Source organism: Oxyura jamaicensis, chromosome 20 (assembly GCF_011077185.1).
Source record: "Oxyura jamaicensis isolate SHBP4307 breed ruddy duck chromosome 20, BPBGC_Ojam_1.0, whole genome shotgun sequence".
NCBI lineage: Eukaryota > Metazoa > Chordata > Aves > Anseriformes > Anatidae > Oxyura > Oxyura jamaicensis.
The window spans coordinates 8,041,885-8,057,171 of record NC_048912.1 but is presented as its reverse complement, the minus strand read 5'-3'; the positions used below and the strand labels follow the sequence as shown (position 1 = coordinate 8,057,171).

Genomic DNA, 15,287 nt, shown 5'->3' with positions numbered 1-15,287 from the left:
CACTTAATTTTGTTTATGAAAACAGATTGATCGTGATGGCAAAAAGCATGAGTCAGTGCCCTGACTGAAGGGGTGTGCTGCAGCTGGAGACACTCACTGAAAAGCAATGCCTCGGAAAACAGAAGAACTCTCTTCTTGACCAGTGCCAAGAGATGCAATTTCTCCTTTAACAAAAACAATGAGGAACCAGAGACAGGGATCAGGCTTCCTCACGGCCTGGCAGTGGGTTGTTGAGCAAGCATTGCCATTGCTATGAAAAAGCTGAGAATTTGTGAATGAGCAGCATGTGCTAGCTGACAGTGAGTGCCATGCGCCCAGCCCAGCAGCATCCTAAGGACGCTCTCAAAAGTTGGCCTGAGCCTGGCTTGCAGGTATCGGGAAGAGCTGCTGCTGGTCCCTCCATAACACGCAGCACAAAGACAGAAGGAAGGTGTGTATATATCTATATCTATGTATCTATATAGATGAGCTCCCATATATATATATATATATATGAGCCCCCAAATGGGACAAATTGCTGACTCCAACGAGCATGTTTTCCATTCTTCACTTCCTCTCAGACATTTGCGAGGACATTTATTTTACTTGGACAAAATGAACATTGCTACAGTGAGATAAAAGCAGGTGAAGAAACACAGGGATTTGGAACTATCACTGGGGCTCCCTGGCCTCGTTAAGGGCCTGAGGTTTCAAACAAGCAAGTGCAACAGCAACACTATTTCCTTTAACTCATTTTATTGTCTGTACTCACCATTAGACTTACTTCCCATACATGTGCCCCGATTTTTGAAGTGGAGCGTCTAGTGTGCAGAATGCCTTTAAGGAGCCCTGAGTTGCTGAGCGTGTTGTCCTTGCTGCAGCCACCAGCTGTGTGTCACTCTGCCACCAGCACCCTTGCAGGGTGAGCCAAGAGGCCAGGCTGATCAGATCTTCATCTCACCCTCAGCACATTACTGGCGCTTCATAAATAATGACAGCCCTTCCTTCAGATCATGGGCCTTTTGTTTTTATTCCTCAGTTTCACTGATGTAAATCTGCCATGTATGCATGAGGCCGTGCCATGGTGATGAATGATCCTGAATAAGGACCCACTTAGCCAATTCACTGTACAGAGTTTCATTGTGCGGAGGAGGGTTAACACACAGGGCTCTGTTCAAACAAAATGAGGTAAACAGAAGTTCAATGCTTTTCCTTCCTTCCTTCCAGAAAAAGAAAAAAAAAAGAAAAAAGAAAAAAGAAAAAAAAAATAGAAACCCATTTTCCGAAGGCCAAGCATGGAGGAAGGAAAGAAATTTCAATTCAAAACCTAAAATTGCCCATCCTACATACATTGGTGCCTAGGTCAGATACACAGGCAAATATACTGGACATAAGCATGAACAGCATCAAGAGGAAGGTTTTTAGACGCCACAGGGAAGGCAGAAACAGATGCCACTGCATCTACCCAGAAGGCATATCAAGCTACCCAAGCTCCCTAAAAATGTCCCAAAAGGACTAAACAGGCAGTGATTTAAAACTCTGCGTGTTCCACTTTCCATGTAGGGTGGACAAGAGCCCATCACTCCGTAGGGGGTGGCAGCCCCAAGCCCATACAGCGGCTGTTGCTGGCATCACCACCGGCACTTCAACCCCCTCAGCTCAGTGCCCCGTACAAACACGGCTGCCAGCTTTCAGCAGGGCTGAACAGAAAAACACCGCAGCTGCAGCCTCCAAGTATTATATGCTTTTAAACATCCAGTCCACTCGGACTGGGACTCTAAAAATTGAAGATAGTTGATAAATTAGTAGATTTTCCATACAGAGACTGTAGTTAGTATCATTGCTGTCTAAACGACTAACCAGAAAAGAGTGATAAGATTTTAGCTATTAATAGCTATTTAGCTACTTACTATTGAGGTCTGTGCTTTGCCCTACAACCACACAGTCATTTAATATTTTCAACTATTAAAACATGCTCTCTAACAAGCTGCAGCAAGTACACCACACATGCTCAGAGTGGCCGGGCAGAGATGGGACTGGAGGAATTACATCACTAAAACGTAGTCTCCTGGATGAAAAACACCAGCTGTAGAAAATCTGCACAAACTAATGCCCTACAGGAAAAAGGAGAAGAACTAGGGCAAGCTGAAAGGTCAGCGTCCTGCCACAGGCAAGGCACCGTGAGAGGGAGCGGGGCACAGGGATGCCAGTGTGGTGGGGCCAGGTGACAAGATGGCGGCTGGGCGGGAAGCTGGCAGCTGGGGCAGCAAAATGGCGGCTGGGGGGGGGGACAAATGGCAGCTGGGGGAGACAAAATGGCGGCTGGGGGAGACAAAATGGCGGCTGTGGGGGACAAAATGGCAGCTGCAGACAGCAAGATGGCGGCTGGGAGGGGCAAGATGGCATTGGGTTTGCAGTGCCTCGTGGATGTGGCCACTGTGGCTGTCACGTACACCAGGCCAACCCAGGGATTTCAAACCAATTTTGCACGAACACATGTTAACATATAGGTACAAAGCACCAAGGTGTGTTGAAGGCTGGTGGTTCTCCTGTTGTGGTGGTTTAGTTGCTTGTACCTTTACTTGGTTAATAGTATAATTTGCTCTCTTTCTCAGCCAGCAATGCCCCAACCAAAGTTCACCATGTTAAATGGAAACTGCAGTTTCAGAGGGTTTTCAGCATCCTTCAGCAACAGTAACTGTTGCTGAACAGCTTAATAATTCTATTAAAAGTCTGTTATGTGTAAATTGGAGCCTTAAGTAAATGAAGGATGAGAAGCAATACTAGAATTCCCTCAGCAGACCATGCAAGTCACAGGTTGGTGCTTTCTGTTACTGTAATTCACGGGAAAATTGCCTTAAGAAAATTAAAACTCTGTAAGCCAAGACTTTTTCATCTTTTTAGTACCATATTTGTCCCCCAAAGCTTAAGATGGTTGAAACACACAGATCCTTTTTCAGTTCCTTTGAAGTTTCTGATTAAGCAATGACTTTAACTTCAGTACAAAACCAATTCTTCATCTGCCACCAAAACACCAAAGGAAGAGGATGTGACACCAGCCCAAATAAAATGCCCAAAGTTTCATGGAAAACTTGTGGAAATCACTTCTATAGTTCTTACAAAAGGCACTTTCCTGATTCCCTGGTTCCAGAGCATGAAGCAGGAGGCACCCAGCAGCATCCCTGACACCACAAGGGCCTGGGTATGTGATTTGCCATTCACTTGTGCTATAATGCACCTGGCACAACGAGGTCTTGGTCCTTTGTAATAGTCATACATGAGACACTGATACAAAGAAATAATGGTGAATAATAATTTTCCCACAAGATCTACTTGAAATAGTTTGTATCCAAAAGTACTTATAATTCAGGAGGAAAAAAAAATCTATTAAAAACTAGTTCTGTGGCACTAAACTTGGCTCAAACCAGCCTCTTAAAAAACAAAAATAAAAACCTAAGTACTGTAGATTAGTTGGCTTTTCACCAACCAAGTCTTGACTGAAAATCAAATGCAGATGTGAACAGAAAAAAGCAGCAATTTCAGCTCTCAAAGCAGCCGCTTGTTGTTGGCATGCTCCAGAAAAATATCAGTGCAAACTGGTACCGTCTGGACCACTCTGTAGCCTTCGTGGCAATTATGCAGCCAGAGTGTTCCTGCTGTCCCTACTAAGATAAACAGTGCTTTTCTGCAACAAAGGGAAAGGAGGGATTAAGACAAGAAAAAAAAGGACTCAGATGGGAAAGCTTAGTTTTCTTACAGCTAAATGGTATGTGTGCAACTAAGTGCTAAGAGTGAAAGCATAAGCCAAGAAATTCATCCTCTGGCTTGTCCCTGACAATGCATGGATGGGAAGAGTCCTCCTGCACATGGCAAATTGGGGCTCTATCACCCCAAATGACTGGCAAGGGGGAAGATGAGCTCTAAAGAGTTTTAAACTCCTTTAATTTAAAAAAGAAATGCTGAAGAAAGAGAGAGTGTGATGATAAAAGATGTTTTGTGTTGTACTGGCAGAGGAGCAGAATTGATGATGTGATGAGTCAGTTCCCTCTCCATCATTAACAATCCTCAACATGCATCTTCCAAAAGCAGCCTCTGTTTGAGATCTCTTACTGTAATATCAGCCATACTTTCATTGGGACAAGGATCTGTCTTCTCTCAAACTTTTCTATTGGGGGAAGAGTATCTTTTTTTTTGTTGTTTCTATCACCATTACAAATTCCTTTGGGGACAGACAAGCTGCTTAAGTAGCTGGTTGTCTGTAGGGCAAGAGAGAACATTTTGTATCAAAATAAATTTCATGTGAATGATACTATTTATTGTGCTAATCTCTACTATTCTAATTTGCCATACCCAGAAATACTAAGAGAATTAAACATGAAACACTGAAAACCATATCCACTTCCTCGTGCAGAGTCTAACTGCTGGATTCTTTTTTTTTTTTTTTTTAATTCTTGCCATAAGCTACCCGGCATTCCCAAACACCCACTCCCTTGCACATGACGCTTGCAGTGGCTATCATACAAATGACACGTAGTCTTTTGGCAAAAAGTTGCACAAAGTGAGGCTTGACTCAGAGACCTGTTCACCAGCAACAGCAAGAAGCCTCCTCAAAGTTTCCTACAGAAGCAGAGCCAGAAGGTCTCTCTCTTAATTAATTCTCTCTAGAGAGTGGGAATTTGGAACATCTCTGCAACACTAACTAGCAGTTTTTAAAAAGAAAATTACTGGCTATAAATACAAACAGCCCCAGATACATTGATTTTCTTCCTTCATTTTGTCCCATATACCTACAACAAAATAATCTGAGAACGTAAATACCATTAAAGCAGGAAATGGAAAAAAGATCCTTACATTTGAAAACCATTCACTAACATAGCCATGGATAAAATACAAGCTCTGTTTCATGACTCATCTCTGAATCCATAACTATTTAAATACCAAAGTACTTTGAATTTTATGTAGTCATGATGAATAGCAATAGGCAATTGAATTCACATCCTTAATGTGAAATATTTTATTAAAGAAAGTTCTCCACCTAGCCATCTGCCCTCTCTCCTGTCTTTCCTTTTTCTTGTTTCTTCATTTTGGACTCCTACTTCTTTTTTCTCCCAAGAGAGCATCCAACCCCAAAAAGCACTCACAACATTGCAGAACCATCTTGAAAGAAATGTGGAAATATTCTACAATTTTTAGAGGAACAGCTTTTGTACACTTTACACAATAAGATACTGCATATTTCTTAAGAATAAATTCTTTGATGCTATCTCCATATTGTTCAGCCATCATTGTCATCATCCTCAGCAAAAGAAGAACAAAGTTAGCACTACTTAATTGCCATGTCACTCTGAAAACAAAGATTTTCTCTACTTTTGACTCTGATATCTCCTGGAATATCTTTTTCACACAATATAACAATCCCACTTTGAAGCTTCCTTCCCAGCCCACAAGATGTGAACGATAAATTAATTATGCTATTCCAAATAACTGTGTACTGTGGTTGCACTCCTAGTTCTTCCCTGAGGGCCATGAGACACCTTCCAAGTGATTTGCTTAGAAACTGTCAGTTGGAGCAGCTCCAGATCTCCTGTGAAGGACCAACATGCTCTCTGCACCCTACGCGTGGGGCTGCCAGAGGTTAATTTGGTCTCAGTGCTAGGGTGCCATGACTTCTACAGGCTGCTGTCACTGGCATGAGGACACACCTTTCCCTGCACGGTACCTGGGAATGAGAAGGTAGAAGTAGAGATGGAGGCAGCTGAGCTATCTGCCCAGCATGGAGGAGATGCTGAGGCAGGAACAGCCCAGGGACACGGTGGTGGGAGAAGCACTGCAGAGGTGACCAGACATCCTTCAACGCACCCTTTGCCACCGTTTTGCCTGCAGACTTTGGGCACTGCAGGCAGAAACTTAGTGTACAATGATTCACATCAGGGACACCAGCAAGGAAGCATGCTGGCTTCACTCTTTTAATAAAAATAACTGTTTAAACATTACACAATAAGCACAATCTTGCTGCAGAGAACAGTTGCTAAGCCAGCTTCAGATCTTTACAAGCCTGCAATCCACAAAAGAGAAAGGGAGGGAATTCAGTTTGGAGTTAGGGATCTGTGAATACCCATTTCTGCTGGGGAGACCTGCAGGACACCAGGCTGGGGAGAGAGCACGGTGAGTGTGGGGGAGTTATTGTGGCCGGCCAGAAGTGGCTCACACTGGCTGCAATTCAAAGCAAAACATGTCATAATGAAAATAGAAGGAACAGGACTTGTTTTTTTCCCCACCTATTAACTCTTCAGTGCTTTTCTGCTTCTCCAATTTACACTTACAAACATACACATATTCAGTGTTAAGGCAAGATCTAATTCATCACCACTGAAACCCCAAAACATAGGTCACCAGAGGGCTTGGAAGCTCTACATAAATATTATTTCATCTCCACTAACACGCTTCAATCATTTGAGCTCAGTCAAATGGGATAGTACCATCTATTTTAAAGAGCAAACTGATGTAACACAAGGCAAGCAACTAACAATGCTCATTAGCACAAATGAATTAAAGCCAGGAGTCCTGGCTTATGGTCTTTCCCCTCCCAACTGGAATCTCTGCCTAATCAGGTTCTTTTCCTCCCACATGACAATGGCATATCAGAGATCTTTTCCAGCCCTGTAAGTAACCATTACTCCATGAAAACTGTATTTCCTAGTTTATTTTTTCCATCCTACTGGCTTTGTGCAGGGGGTGCATTCAGACCACTGCAGCTGATGTACCCTGACAGCAGCCTTTCCTGCCCTGCTGCAGGCAGCAAGGACTTCTCACCAACCCATCCCCTGATGCCACAGCTCAGACAAGGTGCTGGTATTTCACAGGTAGTCAGTCCCTCAGATACCCAAGGGTTTAAACTGTCACAGAAAGGACAGCTTGGATTTCTAGTCCTCTAGATTATGGGGAAAATCCATCTTCCCCAAAGGTTAACCCAAGAGCGTTTGGTCTCAGAGCCTGTCTGCAGAGGCTGTGTGCAGTGAGCACAGACACAGGGGACGATCTCCATGACGTGCAAGTTTCTGTTCACTTGGCAGGCTGCTGGCCTGATGATAATTTGGGTCCAGTATACACACACAGTGTTTCAATCCAAGCTCAGGATTCATGCTGGAAAGCTGAACTCGTATATGCACAGCCCTGCTTTTGTCTAATCCACCCAGACTGTGCTGATGAGAGCCTGGGTCTCTACAAAGACACCCATTTTGCTCAAACTCATGCCTCAAGACAGTGAGAGCTGGATGCAAGCCTGTGCCAGAGCCTGCATGAAAGCAAGCTGCTCATGGACAAGTCTGGACTTGGACATGGACTTGAACATATGGTCCATTAACAGCATAAGCCTACCCCAAAAGCTGGGTGATCTGGCTCCTTTGAGCTTGATGCCTGTTGACCCTAAAGCCTAATGATCAATCATGATTTCAATGGCAATAATTTTAGCAGAGCCTTCCAGCTCTTCTGGAGCTGGATTTTCAGCTGTTGCCAGAATGGACACCAGTGCTTGCGCTAAACCCAAATCCTTTCAGCTCCTTTGCTATGCAGCTCTGTCCTGCACTAGGACAGCCCAAGCCCAAAACTGCTTGCCAGCTCATGGAGCATGGCTGGGGCCTCCACCCAGCAGGATTCAGCTCCTTTTCTGCACTATCTGCCAGTTGTTACCTGTTTGCTTTGCGGCACTGAGTTTCTATCAAAATGTATGGCTCCGCTGTTTATCTCCCACGTGTCAAAACATGCATCCAGGCAGAAGTACGTGCAGTATTTGTGCTACCACGTTCACAATGAGAGACCTACCACGTGTGGGGTTTTGGACCAGCTGAGTGCTGTTTCAGCATGAGGCCCTATCAGTCTAAGCCATTCAGGTTACATCCCTACCTCCTCGAGTGGGACGCAGTATGTGCGCTGCTCACTTTGTCATTCTCTATGGGAACGCATGGCATCTGTAATACATTACCATCTTTTCAAAGAAATGTTGTCTACATTAAGTAGAAGTATTTAATTAGCACTTCATTTAGAGCATGTGGTACAGCTCACAGTTCCATTTTGGGCCAGAGATGATTTTCAAGGGTGGGTGGAAAACAGCCGAAAATGCCAGGAGGCCAGAGTAGTTTGCAACAATCACTCACTGCTTAGTTCTGTTTTCACATTATTGCAAACTTTGCAGGGAAGCAGCCATGGTTTGTAGCACTGCTAGTGTAAAAACAGAGTCTGAAAGCAAACACACAGTGTCATAGTAGCAACATTTACAAATGCCATGTCTCACCTTGATCCCATTTGTCACCATGGGTACTCTGCAAGTGTAAGGTCCCTTATGCAGGAGGCTGTCCCTGGGCCTGCAGGTCTGCAGAGCTGGAAGCAGCTTCTCACCAGCCTCCATCCCCGTCCCTGGAGCCCAGACATGTGGACAGGCCGTATGCATGAGTCCCAGCCTCGCCCAGGGGAAGCCCTGATGATTCAGACACCCCTCTGAGTCACGCTCCCTCCCCAGGGAGAGGCTAGGTTGTTGGCTGGCCAAAGCTAGTAACAGTTTGTAAACCCTGGGCTTGGACAGCGCAGTGGGTGGTGACACCCCATCTCCAGCGTGGAGCTCAGCTCCTCCACACCCTGCTCCAGCAGGTAGCTCACCCACGCACACAGATTTCTTGCTTCCCTTGGAGATAAACAGCCAGACTCCCTTGTGCACGACTAAGTAACTAAACACAAAAACTCCAGCATTGTTTAATGGAACTTGTCCATAATTTTATCAGTTCCTATGAGGACTGGGATTCAAGTGTCCATATTGGCCTAAATATTCCTCCTTGGATGGAGAGCCAAAACCTCAAACAGGAGCTTCTTGCCAAGATCAAAATCAAGTCAAAAGACATCTTACAAACAGACAAGCAAAATCACTGCACTAGATCTGCTGGAGTGATCTGGCTATGTATTTTGCACTTCTCAGGCTGAAATCTTGATCTGACTAGCCTCAGATTTTTTGCATTTGTTCCAACCTCCCAAATGAGCTACCTGTTACCTTTCTGGTACTTGTAATAAATAAATAATAATAAAAAAAGAAAACCAGTACATCTAATAAATATGATATTATCAGGAAAAACAAACAAAGAAACAGACAAAAAAACCAAGCAAACAAACAAAAAAAGAAATCAAGCATTATGGCAAAAGGACAGGACCAACCACCAGATGTGGTTTTCTGTGTTTTGTATACATGCACATGCATCTATTCATATATAGATAGAGATATATCTATTTATAGATACATGATAAAAACTATTCCTTGGCTGTGTACATACAACTGCTATTAAAGTCAGTGACTTTGGTGAATATGCATGTACAATCATTCATCATCATCATCACCTATTTATGTGCAGTGTTTCAACAGTTCTCTATACTGTGGCATTGTACTATGCCATCTTTTTGCACAAGTTTTGCTGCAAGTGACAGCAGTAATCTGATATATTTTTCACATTTAATTGTGTTAGCAAGTATCAAAATCAATAAGAAAGAATTTGGCCATTACAATCCAGTTATCATTTGAGATGCTACATAAACAATACATGGACAAGCAGGACTGCTGTCATTTTGATGATGAGAGATTCACACAAAGTGTAAATGTTACTATTAGTTGGAAGGCAACACACTTCTCTGGAAATTCAGATTTCTGATATCCAAAATACAGCTAACAGAATACTAAGGCTGCTGCAAAATCTTAAGTTCAGGCTATAAAGCAACCTTCTGAGACTCATATTTTATACTCTGGTCTGCACTGCCAAACAGCTTATAACTGTCTCCATTCTGCATGTGTATATCTTGCACTTCTGAAACCCTAGGGCTGCATTTGCAGAGTAGACACTCTACAACTTTCTTTTTTGTGTGCACTGATACTTGTCTATATGTAGCTATACAGACTTTTTCTTTGGCAGGAAGTTCCAAACACGCTATTATTATGGGCACAAACTTGGATTTCCTTTGACAATACAGTCCATAATGTTTCATGAGGTAGAACTTCTACTGCTGTATCTAACACTGGGAAACTTTGTTCTCTGCAGTGGTATTTGAGCTCATGCCTATTTGAAGGCTGCCATATTAAGGAGCTGCTCTGTGTCTCATGTGGGATTATATATCTCATAGCAGTGTGTAATTTAGTGACTCCGTTCCAGCAAATTATAAAGTCCAAGTCAGACTCTGGTCAGACCTGAAGAAGTGAACAATGTGTGCCACCAGCACAGCTCTCCTGGGGTCTCTTAGCAAATTAAAAGGTTGGCTCCAATTTACCCAAATGTAAATGCAAAAGGTGCTTGTCCTGATATTTGCAATTACTCTGACTATGCATCTGCTCACGGTAAATGCAACTGGAAAAGGCTAAATTTGCTTTTTATAATTACATAATTCAAATCACTCATACATGCTCTTGGGAAAAGCATGGCTGTTCAGCTCCAGTCTACTCTTGCAGAAGTCCGTAACCAAGTATGAGCGCTAGCAGATGTAGGATCAGCAGCACTTCAACGCTAAGCATCTCTGTAGCTGCTTCCTTGCAGCTGCAGCAATGGGAGTTGTTGAGTGTTGGAGAGCAGCAGCACACGGAGTTGTTTTCCTGGGGGAAGCAAGGGTGAAGAAAGTGAATATAAGGGCAAGAGATCTCATGGGAAAGAAACTCTGATTTACATTCTCTGAAGACACAGAGATAGGAGATAATGAGGAGAGAGGAAAGACATCTTAAGCCATGATTCTGCTGGCTTTCCTTCTCCTCTCTGTATATTCCCTGGAAGATTTCCTGGTGGCACAAACTGCTTCATGTGTATCTTGTTTATTTTTGGACTGCATAACTTCCTTTGGAGTCAGCCCAGCCCCTGTTGGGAACATACGATAAATCTGGATTCATTTGAAACTCCCTTTTGGAATAGGCAGAGGTGTCCCTGTCAACATGTCAGATTAGGAATGCTCTGTTTGGTTTAATGGAGCTGGTTTTTGGTTTAATCCAAAATGCTCCATAAACTCCCATTGTCATTTGTGCTCCAAAACTTGCAGTCTTCAGAATTACACATTTTTATTTTTTATTTTTTCATTTTTTTTTAAAGGTAATGGCTTCCTTGTTAAACTGAATTCCTTTGTTGCTTGTTTTGATAGTAAATCAAGTCAAACGTAGCCACCAGAGATGAAGTCAATCATATCCAGCAGAGATGCTCCATTTATTCTGGTATATTGAAAGGTATTTTTATCAATCTGAAGCCAATATAATTTTAATTATCTGCAAAGTTAAAAAATGTGTCAAAGAATGAGGGAAAACTAAAGAAGTAAATTTTAAGGATACCCCCAAAATGATTACAGTACAGAATGGAATCAGAATTATTCCTTATAACACAGACTTCTTGGATGTTATTGGCAAGTCAATTCAGACGTGCTTTAATATCCACTTCTCAAAAGGCACACAGATTATTATTACGTTGTAAAAGACTACAGTCATTCATTCCTAAAGGAGGTCACCTGGGTAATAATAACAGTCTTTTCCATTAGTAAACTGTTGGGTTCTCTGAAGTGTCATTTTATGGCAGCTGAAACTTTCAAACTACTGAATCAATCAGAAAGCCTTATTTCATTCTTTTTTTGAGAGAGAATGGATAATGATGAATGTTGTGCACGGGGCTGGCACTCAGGAAATCTGGGTTGAAATCCCATCCCTGGCACAGACAGCATCTGGCACCCACAAAGTCTATTGTGTGACTTCAGTGAGGAACCGTCTCCCATTCCCCAGCCCATGGAAGAGGGCTAAAACCCTTCCTCATGCTCCCATTTTTCTGCCTGATCCAGTTCAGTGAAAAAGTCATCAGATCAGGCCTGTCTTTTCATAGGCGCTAGCTCGCTAAGTGTCACCTAGTCAGCTTGGACTCTGTCAACATAACTTGTCCAATATAACATACTTTTTAGAGATTGCTCAACATTTTTGGAGGAGGCATCTTGCTCCATTTTGAAACCATAAAGACCAAGCTTTGTCACGCAAAGGGTTTGCTCCCTCACTTGTGTCACACTGGAAGGGCAGAGTTTCTCAAGGAAACACTGCTGCAGCTCTACCAGCATGTCTCAGTCAAGCTGCCGTAGTGTCAGGAAATTACTGTTTGTGAAAGTGGCCAAAGACTGACAAAGCCAGTAAAATGTAAAAAATTCTTACATTTATCCAGAACCTCAGCCCTGTCTATGATAAGTAGAGTGAACAACAGGGTGAAGGGAAGGGTGGTGGTTTTCTGTCCTCAAGTTGCAGCTGGTACTTCCCATGACTGTCAATCCACACAGCTCTTCCCAGACATAGCCTTAGGCCTCTCTGCCTAAGAAGGGGCAAACCCCACACCCCTGCAACTGTATCAGGGTCTTGCTTTTGAAAATGCTTTGTTAACAAATAGGAAGAAGGATTTGGATAGGTTCAGTGTCTCTAGAACTGGATCTTTTGGCATTGGCCAATTGTAAGGGCTCTTTCACCCCCCAAAGCATTGCCCTAAGCCTGATTTTGCATTACTTGTTTCCTCTCTGAGAACTGCGTTTGTTCAGCAAATACCCAAATCTCTAGCAAAGGACAGACTCTATAAAGGGGCATCTGCAGCTCCCTGGCCTGAACTTGCTGGATGCTGCCTTCACGGGATTCTCTGTGGCTGCCAGTGGTGCTCCCAAGGAGGCTGGGTCTATCGGGAGGCTGGGGTCCGGGTAAACCTAGCAGAAGATCTGCTGCCAGCCACACGGCATCCCAGGGGCTCTCTGTCTGCTCCAGTGCCAGGCTGCTGTTTCTATACTGCAATGTATGTTAGCAGTCCTGGCCCCTCTACTTCCCCTCCCACTTCCCAATGCACAGAAGGCTCTGTGGGAGCTCTTCTCCCTTCTATAAGTGAAAGGGAATGTAGCAGCCCACTTTGTCTCACAAACTGGCAGATACTCAAATTGAGCTGCCAAACCTTTGTCCTTAAAAGAGCTGCCCTCTGCACCTTGCCTCCTTGTGCCAACAGGACAGGGCAATGACCTGGATTGCTACTGCACCCATCAGATATGCTTATGGTCATTTAAAATCTGCATTTAATTTTTTTTTTTCTTTTTTTTTTTAGTCCAAGGTATTTGAAATATATAAAAGCTGACTTCTAGGTTGCCTGCTCTAGTTTTCATTCATAAAAAATATGCTCAGAGCTCCCAGGATGCTGATTCTGTACTGCCCAGCTGATGAGCTGCCAGACAGAAATGTTTGTTTTCTCTTTATATGTACACAAGCAATTCCTGGAAACCAAATCCGATTCAAAGGAACTTGACTGCATCGTGAACATGGAGACTTTTAATTGCTGGCTGACCACAGACACACTGCTCTCTGTTTTAGCATGATGGGTAGCATGACCTGGTTGCGAGCCGTGCTGCAAAATTAATACTAATAGGAAAAAGAAAAAAAATAATAATCCCTATAGAGCAATACACCAGAGAGGATTTTTCTATCTCTGCTCAGTTCCTTGAGGAAAACAAAAACAACAAAAAAACCATAGATGCATTTCAAATGAAACTCTCATATGATGGGCGCTCTGACAGGCCAGTGTTCAGGTATTAATTTAAGCCTGATTGCTCATTTAGATGGTAAAATTAGTTTTTGGAAGTATGTAAAGATCACAGCAACAAAAGCAAATCAAATATTATATACTTATGCCAGCAAAGCAAAATAGAGAAAGTAATTAGGAGATCAAAAAAACCCATACTTTCCTCACAACATAGGCAACTTAGAATATGTAAATTAAATACCTCATTAAGGGCAGCAGCATTGCTGATCATCTGCTTTGATAATTGCAGATGAATCCAGAGCAAAAGTTATAAAATTAAAGGTGAAATGCAAAGGGAGTTATTAAATCCTTCTAGCTCAAATGCACAAATTCTGAAATTACTGATGAGAATTGGCTGGAGGTTACTACAAAAACATTATCTTTAGCTTCACTTTCAACAAATCCAGTTCCTAAAAATACATTTACCGTAAAATGACTTAGATAGTAACTAAGGCAATGAAACAAGTTGTCACAGGGGCTCTAAAAGTCTGAGTGAAGGAATTTTGTAGCTGCTATTTTTGGAATGGGAAGATCAACTGCATTTGTGGGGCACTGCACGCAGCCATGCATCAGGCTGGATGCCCTTTTCCTAGTTCAGCACCTGAATGACACTCAGAAAGCTCAGTACATTCAGAGAAATGTTCACCCGTAATTCTCAGAGCTGGAACAAATAAAGCTGTCATACATTTTTAATATTTCTCAGCTATTTAGAATGTGAATATTCATCATTCTTGCAAACCAGAGCCTAATTAGATTCCTAAATGATTATTGCTTTAATGCAGAGCAGAAAAGCAGCAACCATTTCTGAAGCTCATTTCACCTGGAGGAGCCCTGGTTATTTCATGCACATTAACGAGATAACAAGCATGCATAAGTTACCTCTTTGTAAAGCACTAAGAGGCAAACACAAAACAGAGAAGAGGAACTCCACAAACCATGCCATCCTCAGGCCACCCCCTGCAGCAGCTTCACTGACGTCGCAGGCACCTCTGGGACTGTTCGCTCTGCTGCTCAGGTTTTGGCTAACACACCCCTGGTGCTAAGGCCTGATGTGCGCTGGGAGCAGCACCATGAAGTCAAAGCAAGAGCAACAGCATAGGAAGGACACAATGCACAGGGTGGGATAAACTTATCAGGCAGCCACCATCACCTTCTGCATCCTTGTCTGTTATTTGTCTGGAAGTTTCCCCTGAATCCAGTGATTTATGGAAATGGTATAGTGCAAACTTTCAAGCTGAAAGATACAAATAAGTCAGCTTACCCCAAAAAACCTTTAGAAGTGGATCTAATAGAGGCCAAGCTGGCTTTCATGGTACCTGCTGTGATACAGGGGACACCTGTGCCATGAGGAGGAGGAGGAGGAGGAGGAGTGCTCTCACAGTGGGCCAGGGAACTATTTTGCTCATGGGTATGCGAGTTACAGGTTGTGAATTAGAAAACTTGTGAGTTAAAAACTCCCCGAATTCATGAAGTGCTGAATTAGTGAATTCACATTAGGCTAGTCTGTACAAACAGGATTAAGCCCTTTTTTGATGTGTTTGTTTTCTTTCCTAATGAGCTCATAAATTTTAATTTACAGAGTAAGTCATCCTGTAAATATGAGAGATCCAAACAGACCATAGAAAACTCTCAAGCAAAAAAGATAAAACCAAGCATATAAGATTCATTGGATCAAGCTGAACTTGTTAGTTAGATCTCACCTATGGAAAAAAATAGTCTATTCCAGCACAG

General features: G+C 42.9%; 2 long non-coding RNA genes across 4 annotated transcripts in view; one reads left to right on the top strand and one right to left on the bottom strand.

The window, feature by feature from the left end:
* Positions 1–15,287, bottom strand: part of LOC118176822 — a 104,184-nt gene that overhangs the window by 3,075 nt on the left and 85,822 nt on the right. For 2 of the 3 annotated variants that reach the window (XR_004755534.1, XR_004755535.1), the window contains exon 2: positions 752–1,149. This is a non-coding gene — a long non-coding RNA (uncharacterized LOC118176822). Of the gene's footprint in view, positions 1–751; positions 1,150–8,269; positions 8,393–15,287 lie in introns of those variants that run through there. The other variant, XR_004755533.1, reaches the window with a different exon arrangement.
* LOC118176823 lies at positions 2,373–3,241 on the top strand. Its single transcript, XR_004755536.1, has 3 exons — positions 2,373–2,504; positions 2,599–2,679; positions 2,981–3,241. It is a non-coding gene; the product is annotated as an uncharacterized LOC118176823 (long non-coding RNA).